Source organism: Pituophis catenifer, unplaced genomic scaffold, assembly GCF_029215685.1.
Source record: "Pituophis catenifer annectens isolate HBS135680 unplaced genomic scaffold, rPitCat1.0.hap2 SCAF_4, whole genome shotgun sequence".
NCBI classification, from domain to species: Eukaryota; Metazoa; Chordata; class Lepidosauria; order Squamata; family Colubridae; genus Pituophis; species Pituophis catenifer.
Genome location: NW_027256884.1, coordinates 43,323 through 52,906, shown reverse-complemented (window position 1 = coordinate 52,906; position 9,584 = coordinate 43,323).

The window sequence follows — 9,584 nt, the reverse complement described above, 5'->3', positions numbered from 1 at the left end:
GTTTGGACTAGAAGACCTCCAAGATCCCTTCCAACTCTGTCTATTCTATTCTATTCTATTCTATTCTATTCTATTCTATTCTATTCTATTCTATTCTATTCTATTCTATTCTATTCTATTCTATTCTAAACTATCTGTGAAAATCTATTAGGATCTCTGTTGTGTTCCCAAACAGGAACTCTACAAAGATATTAAATGGCTTGCAGTTAATCCCCCCTCTCTCTCCCCTCCCTCCCTCCCTCTGTCTCTGTCTGTCTGTCTGTCTCTCTACATACATACTTCATATTGCTTAACCACCCACCTTCCTATGCTGAAACCACAAGATTCACACACCCCTCCCCTCGTCCTCCTGCTCAAATGCTGAAAAGGATCCTATTGCTTTTAGGGTGCCCCACATTAAACAGAGACAAAGAGCCTGCCTTTCCATCTGCAGCAGGCAAGCACATTCATCTTGGTGCAATTTCAGGCTTGTCTGGAATCAGGAACCCCCAGTTATCTGCATTCAGTCCAGTATCTTGAAGCATGTCAAGTATGTGACAAAAATTCTCCAGCATTCTGGGATGTGGGACAACTTTTGCACTTGGGTTTGTGGCCACCAACACCATTCAGTTTTAAACATACACAGGCAACTGCTCAGAATCACCTGAACTGCAAGACGGGAAGCAAGTAAATTTGATACATACATAAGTAAATAAATTGTGTGAGTTGGAATAGCCTTTACAATCACACAGTTGAGCATGTGAAGACTAGAAATAATTGAATAACTTTAACTTAGATCTAGAACTTGGAGTTAAAAATGGCTTGCCTTGAACTCAGCTGGAGATGATGCTGGTGACATCAGCATCATTGGGGGTGGGGGGGTTATGCACATCATACTTGATTTGGGTCGTGACCTGGTGACATCTGCATCCCCTGGGTTTTCTTTACTTTCGTGATGTCACTGGTTAAACAGACAAGCTGCTGCTAAAGTTGGTCTGTACTGTTCCTGAGGCTGCCAGCGCTGTGGCACTGCAGAAATGTGCCACCATCTGTTCTTTGCTTTCTTCCATTTGTCACTTCTTGATGTTAACGCAAAGAGATGCCAGGCCCAGGGAGCACACCGTGCCTTTCCCTGTCACAGCACCTGGGGAGACAGTTCTTGCCAGACAATATTAAATTTCTTCTCATCCAGTCAGCTGTGCTCATTTCAGCATAAAACTCTAGGATGAGGGGTTGGAAGGAGCTGTTGAAAACAAGGGCTCCATTGAATAAGTCCTGATTCTGTCATTTTGACTCATATGTGGCTTTTCATCGCTTTTCATTGAATGTCAAGTCATTTCATTCTAAAATGAATGAATGCGTTAACAGGCAGACTAGGAAGCGACCCTCCTCACTCAGATCATTGCACTGTCACCCTCAATGTTGCCTGTTTTGAAGTGGCATCAGCAGCCATCAGGAAGAGGACCTGCCCAACTCTGCTGCTTGAAGTCAGCTGAAGAGGAGGCAGGGCCCCTCTGAGAGAATCCAACAAGACCCCCTTTCTCCCAGCCAAGGACATGGCTCTGCAGGACTGCCTTCTTCCCGCCCACCTGCTTCCTGCAGCTCCATTCCTTGATTCTCCGTGGAGTGAGAGAGACAAGGCTGGTCATGGCATGGCATTTGGCCTTCTCATGTTGACAAGGAAAGCCAGGTCCACACGGGCTCTTTTCAGCTCTGAACCGTGAGAATGGGCAATAGTTGCACAGAGATACTGTCAGAATATAGACTGAGTGTTTTGAACAACAAAAAGGCATTTGGGGAGAGGCGAGTCTTACATAGAAGCAGAAGCGAAGTGGATTCATCTCAGTCTCTAAATCCTTGTGCTATTTACCAGCAGAATCTCCATCTTGTTTGGATTTCATCTCTGCTTGTCCCCACTCATCTAGCCACTTCAACTGTTTCTGTGGAGTTGGTTGGTAGGGCTGGACAGAGCTTGTTCCCAGAGGTCAATTCTGAATGACCTCACCCTACAATTTCTGGTAGAGGTGAAATACCTTTGGGGACAAAGATACGAATTTGCAAGACATAAAAAGATGACAGGAATAAAGAACTTGAAAGCAGACTAGTATGTTACTACACCAAGCATTCTTAATAGCTTTTTTTCCCCAATCAATTTACTTCTCAGAAAACTTGAGATCCTATTTGTGCCAATCTAGTATCAGAAAGGTGAAATTGACAATGGGCCAAGCACCTACATTGTTTGAAGTCTTCTGGCACCATCTTCTATGTGCCTCCTGAAGGAAGGACTAGAACCACTGCACAGCTATGACTCCTGGCCCATCACAGTGAAGTGGTCCCAAAAGATATTGAGGACCATGATGCTAAAAGCAATAAGAATCTGGGTGGTTGAACAGGATCCGATTCCCCACCATCTATTTGCTGGAATAAATCACCTACCCTAATGATTAAAGCAGTCCAAAAACCAAGTAAAGAACTGATTTAAATAGGTCCAGACAATCAGTTATTCAAATGTAGCTGAATAAACCACCATTTTCACACAAATAGAAGATGTAAGGCTAGGGTATAATTGCAGTGGTCTTCCAGAATCAGGAAGGGCTTTTTCGTGGTTTAATTGCATTATTTAATTGCCTGTGGAGGCATTAATCATCTTCTGTAGCCATGAGACTGGCTGAGGGAGAAGGAGTCAAACTGAAGTGACTGTGGAAAAAACAAAGGGAACTGAGAGCCTCCAACCATTCAAGCTTCCCTCACACAATGCAGTTCCTCCATTTTGCCGCTCTCAGCTCACTGGTCAAACAAGGTGCTGCTTGAGCTGCGTTGAAGGAAGAGCAAGTGGTAATGCCCCCCCATCCTGGCCACCGCTGGGCTCAATGGAAGGGGCAGGCTTTCAACAGTATCATCCACAGATGAGGAAGGAAATTCCCCAACTGGAGTCTGGGTTGGACATTTTAATCAATCAAGGTTAATTATAGCTTATGTTTATACAGATAATACCTGACTTACGACCACAATTGAGCCGAAAATTTCTGTTGTTAATTGAGATGTTTGTTAAGTGAGTTTTACAACCTTTCTTGCCAGAGTTGTTAAGTGAATCACTGCAGTTGTTAAGTTAATAACCCGGTTGTTCAGTGAATCTGGCTTCCCCCTTGACTTTGCTTGTCAGAAGGTCACAAAATGTGATCATGTGATCCCAGAATACTTAACGGTCATAAATATGAGTCAGTTGCCAAGCATCTGAATTTTGATCACGTGACCATAGGGATGCTACAACGGTCTTAAGTGTGAAAATTGTCATAAGTCACTTTTTACAGTGCCCGTTGTAACTTCAAGCAGTCACTAAACAATCTGCTGTAGGTTGAGGACTACCTGTAACCTCACCTCTCTCTGAATTTCCACAGCCCCTATGGAAGGAAGGCATGCGTTTTGGTGATCCTTCACTCTTTGGAGGGCTGTGCAGTCATATTCTGAGGAGGTCCTTCTCTTTCCTCCTGAACAGGGGAGAAGCCCCCTTCATTTCTCAAGGCAAGGCTGCTGTTGTCCCCAAAACTGGGCCTAAGCTTGGTGTTGAAGTCGATGGATCACCAAACACAAGGTGTGATACAAGAATATATTTTTTGTTAGATACTAACAGTGAAACCAATAGGCTTCACTCTGGTCCGCTGAAAGAGCGGGAAAAATACTTAAACCTGATTAGTTGAGATGCCTGACAGCTCCCAATATAAGAACTAGCTGTCAGGCAGACTTTTTGCTGGATGTTACAGGGCTACAATAAAGAACAGTTGTATGAGCCTGGCTTTCCGTCTCTTTATTTGCCTAATCTAACACTGGTGACGAAGGTGGGATTGAAGTAGACAGAAGAAAAAGAGCTGACAACTAATCCAGCCAGGCAGGAATGGAAATTGGAGCGGTGGCCATCTTGCGCGCCAAATTCGAAACATGGGAATAGGCAACGATGTCAGCATTCGCTCTGCCAACACCATTTGACCCAGCCCGGGATCAATGGGGCTCTATATGACCAGGTTCGAATGCTTCATGGAGGCAAACGACCTCCTCAGACTGTCCAATAACAGAAAAAGAGCTATCTTCCTCAACCATTGCGGGCACGACGTTTTCGACATGGCTGAGTCCCTATCAGAGTCAACCCCGATACAATCAGTACCCTGGCAACTGCTGCAGAATATGCTGAAAATGCACTACACCCTGGTGCCATCTAAGGTGGTATGGTGACACGATTTCTGCCAAAGAAACCAGAGGGAAGGAGAATCGATCAACCAGTACATCGCGGCATTACGAAAAGTGGCCACACACTGTGAGTTCAGAGATCTAGATGACATTCTTCTAGATCAACTCACTTGTGGTGTGCAAAATATTTGGCTGCAATGCCGGTTACTGGCAAAGACAAACCTTATCCTACATGCCGCCCTAGATGAAGCAAGAGGAACGGAGGCATCTAATAAGGTGGCAGAGTCACTGCAAAGATAAACCACCACCCCCAGCACCTCAGAAAACAGCTATCAGTCAGAAGGAAGCTGTCCTGGATGAAGGTGCCAAGGACAGTGATGAGGAAGTATTCCGCACAGACAGGAAAAGAAACCCCGAGACCGATGACAAGCAACCAGGGTGCGCTAGCTGTGGGGGACAATACCAGAAAGCCGTCTGTCATTTTAGAGACATTATCTGTTGGCATTGTGAGAGGAAGGGTCATCTAGCACAGGTTTGCAGGGCAAGCCAGCCTGCCCTTCACCGGCCTAAGCATCCTAGCAATCTGGCTAAAACCCCGAAAGCCCCCAGACGAGACCCAGAGAGGCTTAAAATGAAAAAACTTTCATTCTGGGATGCCAGAAACATATCAAACGTGAATCGGCCAAGCCAGCATTCTACAACAAAAAATTACAGATAATGATCCACATTGAGGGGTCACCATGCGAGATGGAGATCAACACTGGGTCATGGGTGATTATCATCTCCTGGGCTGTTCCACTCATCCAGAAAAGACAACTAAGGCACCAACAGCTGAAATTGTGTGACTATCAAGGGAATTGGATTCCTGTTGTAGGCTCCGGTAAATTCTGGATGAAGTTTGGCAAGTATGATAAAGAACTACCAACAACTGTCATCAGCGGAAACCTGCCAAGCCTGCTAGGGTTAGATTGGTTTGAAGCTCTTGGCATGAGAGTCTTGGGCATCAACTCCATTGCCAGTGGCGGAGTGGACGACTTGCTGCGCGAATTCCAGGACATATTCAGCGCTGACCTGGACAAGTATGTTGGCACCCCTATTTCTTTTAACTTAGACCCTCAGATAGCACCAATTTGAATGAAGGCCCGTAGGGTTCCATTCGCTCTCAAGCCAAGGATAAACAGGGAACTGGATAAGCTTCTCAATCAGGGGATCCTGGAACTGGTAGACCATGCAAAATGAGAGACCCGAATTGTAACACCAATCAAATCTGACAAGTCAGTGTGCATCTGCACTGATTATAAGTGGACTTTGAATAAAGCCCTCCAGCAAAGTGCGTACCCTGTGCCCATTGTTCAGCATTTGCTGCACTCTCTGGGCCCCGGAAAAATATTTGCCAAACTCGACCTCGCGCAGGCATATCAGCAGCTGCCAGTAGATACTGCTACTGCAGAGGCTCAGACCATTGTTACACACAGTGGGGTGTTCAAATGTCATCGGCTCCAATTCAGTGTTAGCGTGGCCGCCGGTAGGCACTGAATTCAAACTGTTTATTGTAAAACAGCATGGAATGTCTGCTCAAGGGGGCTATTTGTTATGGGGGGACTGGGTTGTTCCACCTAAACTGAGAACAAATGTTTTAAATGTATTGTATGTGGGGCATCCAGGAATTGTCCAGATGAAAGCTCTGGCTAAAAGCTATGTATGGTGGCACAATATGGGCAAAGATATTACAGGATAACCACATGCTCCCCCTGCCAAGAATCCCATCCAGCTCACCCAGCAGCCCCAGTGCACGAATGGGAAAAGCCCCGAGCTCCCTGGTCCAGAATTCACATTGACTTTGCTGGACCAGTGCACGGGCAAACCTTCCTGATTGTGGTGGATGCCTATTCAAAATGGTTACAGGTAGTCCTCATGAATATAACAACAGAGGAGGCTCTGTTCAGGGTACTCCGGAAAATGTTTGCCACACATGGCCTGCCTGATGTCGTGGTATTGGACAATGGGCCACAATTCACGGCCACATAGGGGTTCTTAGCCAAACAGGGAGTCTGGCATGCTTTGACCGCGCCATTCCATTCAGCCAGTAATGGGCAGGTTGAGAGAATGGTGAGGTCAGCCAAAGAAGCTCTCTCTAGAATGGGACCAGGGGACTGGCAGGTCAGAATAGATAAATTCCTCCTGGTTCAGCACATCACCCCTAGCTCAACCACAGGCCGCAGTCCCGTGGAATTATTAATGGGCCCCCAGCTAAGATCTATCTTAGGCCGACTGCACCCTAACTATTCGACAGAACAAATCTCCGAATCAGCAAACCGAACCAGGTCCTTCAACATAGGAGACTTGGTTTATGCACATAACTATGCTGAAGCGCACTGTGGATACCGGTAAAATAATCAATATAACAGCCCCCTGATCATATAGAGTAGTACTAGATGATGGGCGAATATGGAGGCTGCACATAGATCAGCTCAGAAGTCGCCTCGAACCAATTGCCTCAAAAAGGCAGGAACTCCAAAAATGTTTAAAAATACCAAAATCTGACTCACAAAACACTCCTTCCACAGCTAACTCAAGCCCGAGGGAACCGGAGGACTTACCTGAGGAACCAAGCATCCAGCAACAAGCCCCCTCCGAACCAGTTCCAAAAGAGGCCGACACACCCTATAGAAGTTTCCAAGAACTTCCATTGGTAGAGCAGGGAGAAACAACAGTTCCTACCGAACAGTCCGCCACCGCGACTCCAACTGAGCTGTGCAGGTCCAAAAGAGCCCGAAAACTCCCCGCCTACTTACGACACTACGTATGCTAAATTAAAAGAATAATCCATTCTGAGAGGGGAGGAGTGTTAGATACTAACAGTGAAGCAATAGGCTTCACTCTGGTCCGCTGAAAGAGCAGGAAAAATACTTAAACCTGATTGGTTGAGACACCTGACCGCTCCCTATATAAGGACTAGCTGTCAGGCAGAGTTTTTGCTGGATGTTATAGGGCTACAATAAAAAAACAGTTGTATGAGCCTAGCTTCCCATCTCTTCATTCGCCCAATCTAACACTTTTATTTCAGTACCAAGATATAAGGACTCTGGCTTTGAAAGCTGCCAAGGCCCTGATTACAGTTTTACAGCAATTCTTATAGTCAAGGGTGGATCATATTTACTCCTTTACCCTCCCTCTAATAATGCATGCAGAACATATAATATTGATTGGTTACTTGGATTACAGCCCCCCTCAAGCTAAATGTCACATCAACTGTAACTCACCCCAGGTCACGGGTATCTTGCAAAGTTTCTAGTTTCATGTTCTACCTATGTGGTTTTGGGGTTTTTCTTATAAGCGAGCTATTCTTGTTTCCAATATCTTAGCTTAGAGGTTTCTGACAGGTAAGTCACTTGCTTTTGCCTTGCTATGACTGTGCAGCCCCCCCCATTCCCCCATAGACACCACCACCCTCCAGGTACTATTGGCAACTGTTAGGATGCCTGTATTGCAGAAAAACAAAAAGGAATAAAGCTGTTTAATTGTTCATTTTAAGGCAAAGAAATGAAGACAAGAGTAAATGTTTTTCAGAATTCATATTCCTCACTCTCATGTCCATTACATCCACACCTGGGTCCTATCTCCACATATGACCCTTCCTCTGCTCTCCAGGCCTCATCTGTACATATATCCCATCATCTGATCCTTCACTGCCTATATTTTAGGGAACAAATTCCCTGTATTGTAAGTTATAACAGCCACCCCAACCCCCACCCCCATAATTAGCTGTCCTTAGGTCTCATAAAGGATGCAATATTTGTGAGTACATAATATATATTCACACAGGGCTGGTTTCTGCAAAAATATCCCTTATAACTAGATAATTTAAATAATTTGTTGCAAGCAGCTGCGTCCAGTTTCTGAAGCTGGGGCTCTGATGAAACTATCCTCCACATTAAGGGCACTCAGATGCTAATTGAGGGAAGCATGTTCCTCCAAAGCTGATCATTTGTCTTCATCATCTCTGACCATCCTTTGAGTGGCCTGACAGGAATCTCTGTTTGGAAGATAATAGGAATCACGATTACTGAGAGGGAATCTAATGCTTCACCGGCCTTTGGGAGCAATTTGTATTCATTAATGTTCTCGCAGATTAACTTTCCCTGATTAATATATGAGCGTGATAAGCACCAGGGCTGTCCTGCTTGAGCTGCTTTGATAAATCAGCTCTGACTATCATCAGAGGCTAATAGAATGTAAGCCTCACGTCGGTCCTTTAGTCGTTGTCGTTGTGTTCTTTCTCACTGACTGCCCGAAGCAGGTCAGGGAAGAAGCTTCAGGCCATCAGCAAAACCAATTCATCACTCTCCTTCAGACCAGTGGGATGAGGCATCCATAGCCCATGAATTAGGTAGAAGGAAAGTTTGGTTTTCTCTTCTTCAAATTCACAGGGTGTACCAAAAATCAGGCCCAGAGGCCAACAGGCGGTCTAAAGGAGCCCATCACACAAGAATGTACAAACCTCAGAGAACAAGTTGCTCTTCTATGGATGCTCAAAGGTCAAATGAGTGAGGAGCTTTTGAGAAAGAAATGGCAACCTGTTAAAACATTTAATGTAGTTTTTATAATAAATTGTTTATTTTTATTTATTATCAAACTTCTATGGTGCCCTTCTCACCAAGCATATTGTTTTACAAAATGGAAGGTATAGCAGTGTGTGTTGTTTTTAATTTTAGGTTGTAAGCAGTTATATCAACTTGAATTATGGAAAAAAAAGCAATGTGTTGCTATTTGTTTAAACCAAAATAACTATAATTTACAGTTTTGTAAATTACACTTTTGGGACTGGAGGATGTTTCAGTCCAACCCAGAGAATAAATCAAAGGAAGGAGCAACATCTGTGGGCACGGATTGTCCTCCTATGTCTAATGGACCATACTATCCCTGTGAAATAAAAACCAATATTTCTCACATACCTAGAGAATCCCAATCAGTAAGTTTCCTGTCTCCCGTCATCTCTTTTATGTTTTGTTAAGGTTAACACTGAGCGCTGACAGCTCTTCTGGAACCCACCCACCCCTGGGTCACTGGGGGTTCTCCCCTCTGCTGCTTGGGGAGGGTCCAAGCCGAGGGGAGCAGAGGTGTATGGGGGGCTGAGCCAAGGAAGGGCCAGCACATGTCCTCCCCACAAATCAACTTTGGCTTGATCTGGTTACATCCTCCTGTCCAAGGGTGGGGGTTGGGGGCAACTACAATGTGATAGCAGTACAAAGGACAGCGGACAAGGGTTCCTGTTCTTTTCCTCTGCCCTGGTTTTGCCCAAAATGGTTTTTATTCTTTTTAACATACAGGTTTTTCATGGTTTGTCAGAAACTGAAATATCCGCTGCACATGGAAGGCCAGCCTCAGAAAAGACTCAAGCTGTCTTGAGCACAAAGGTTTCA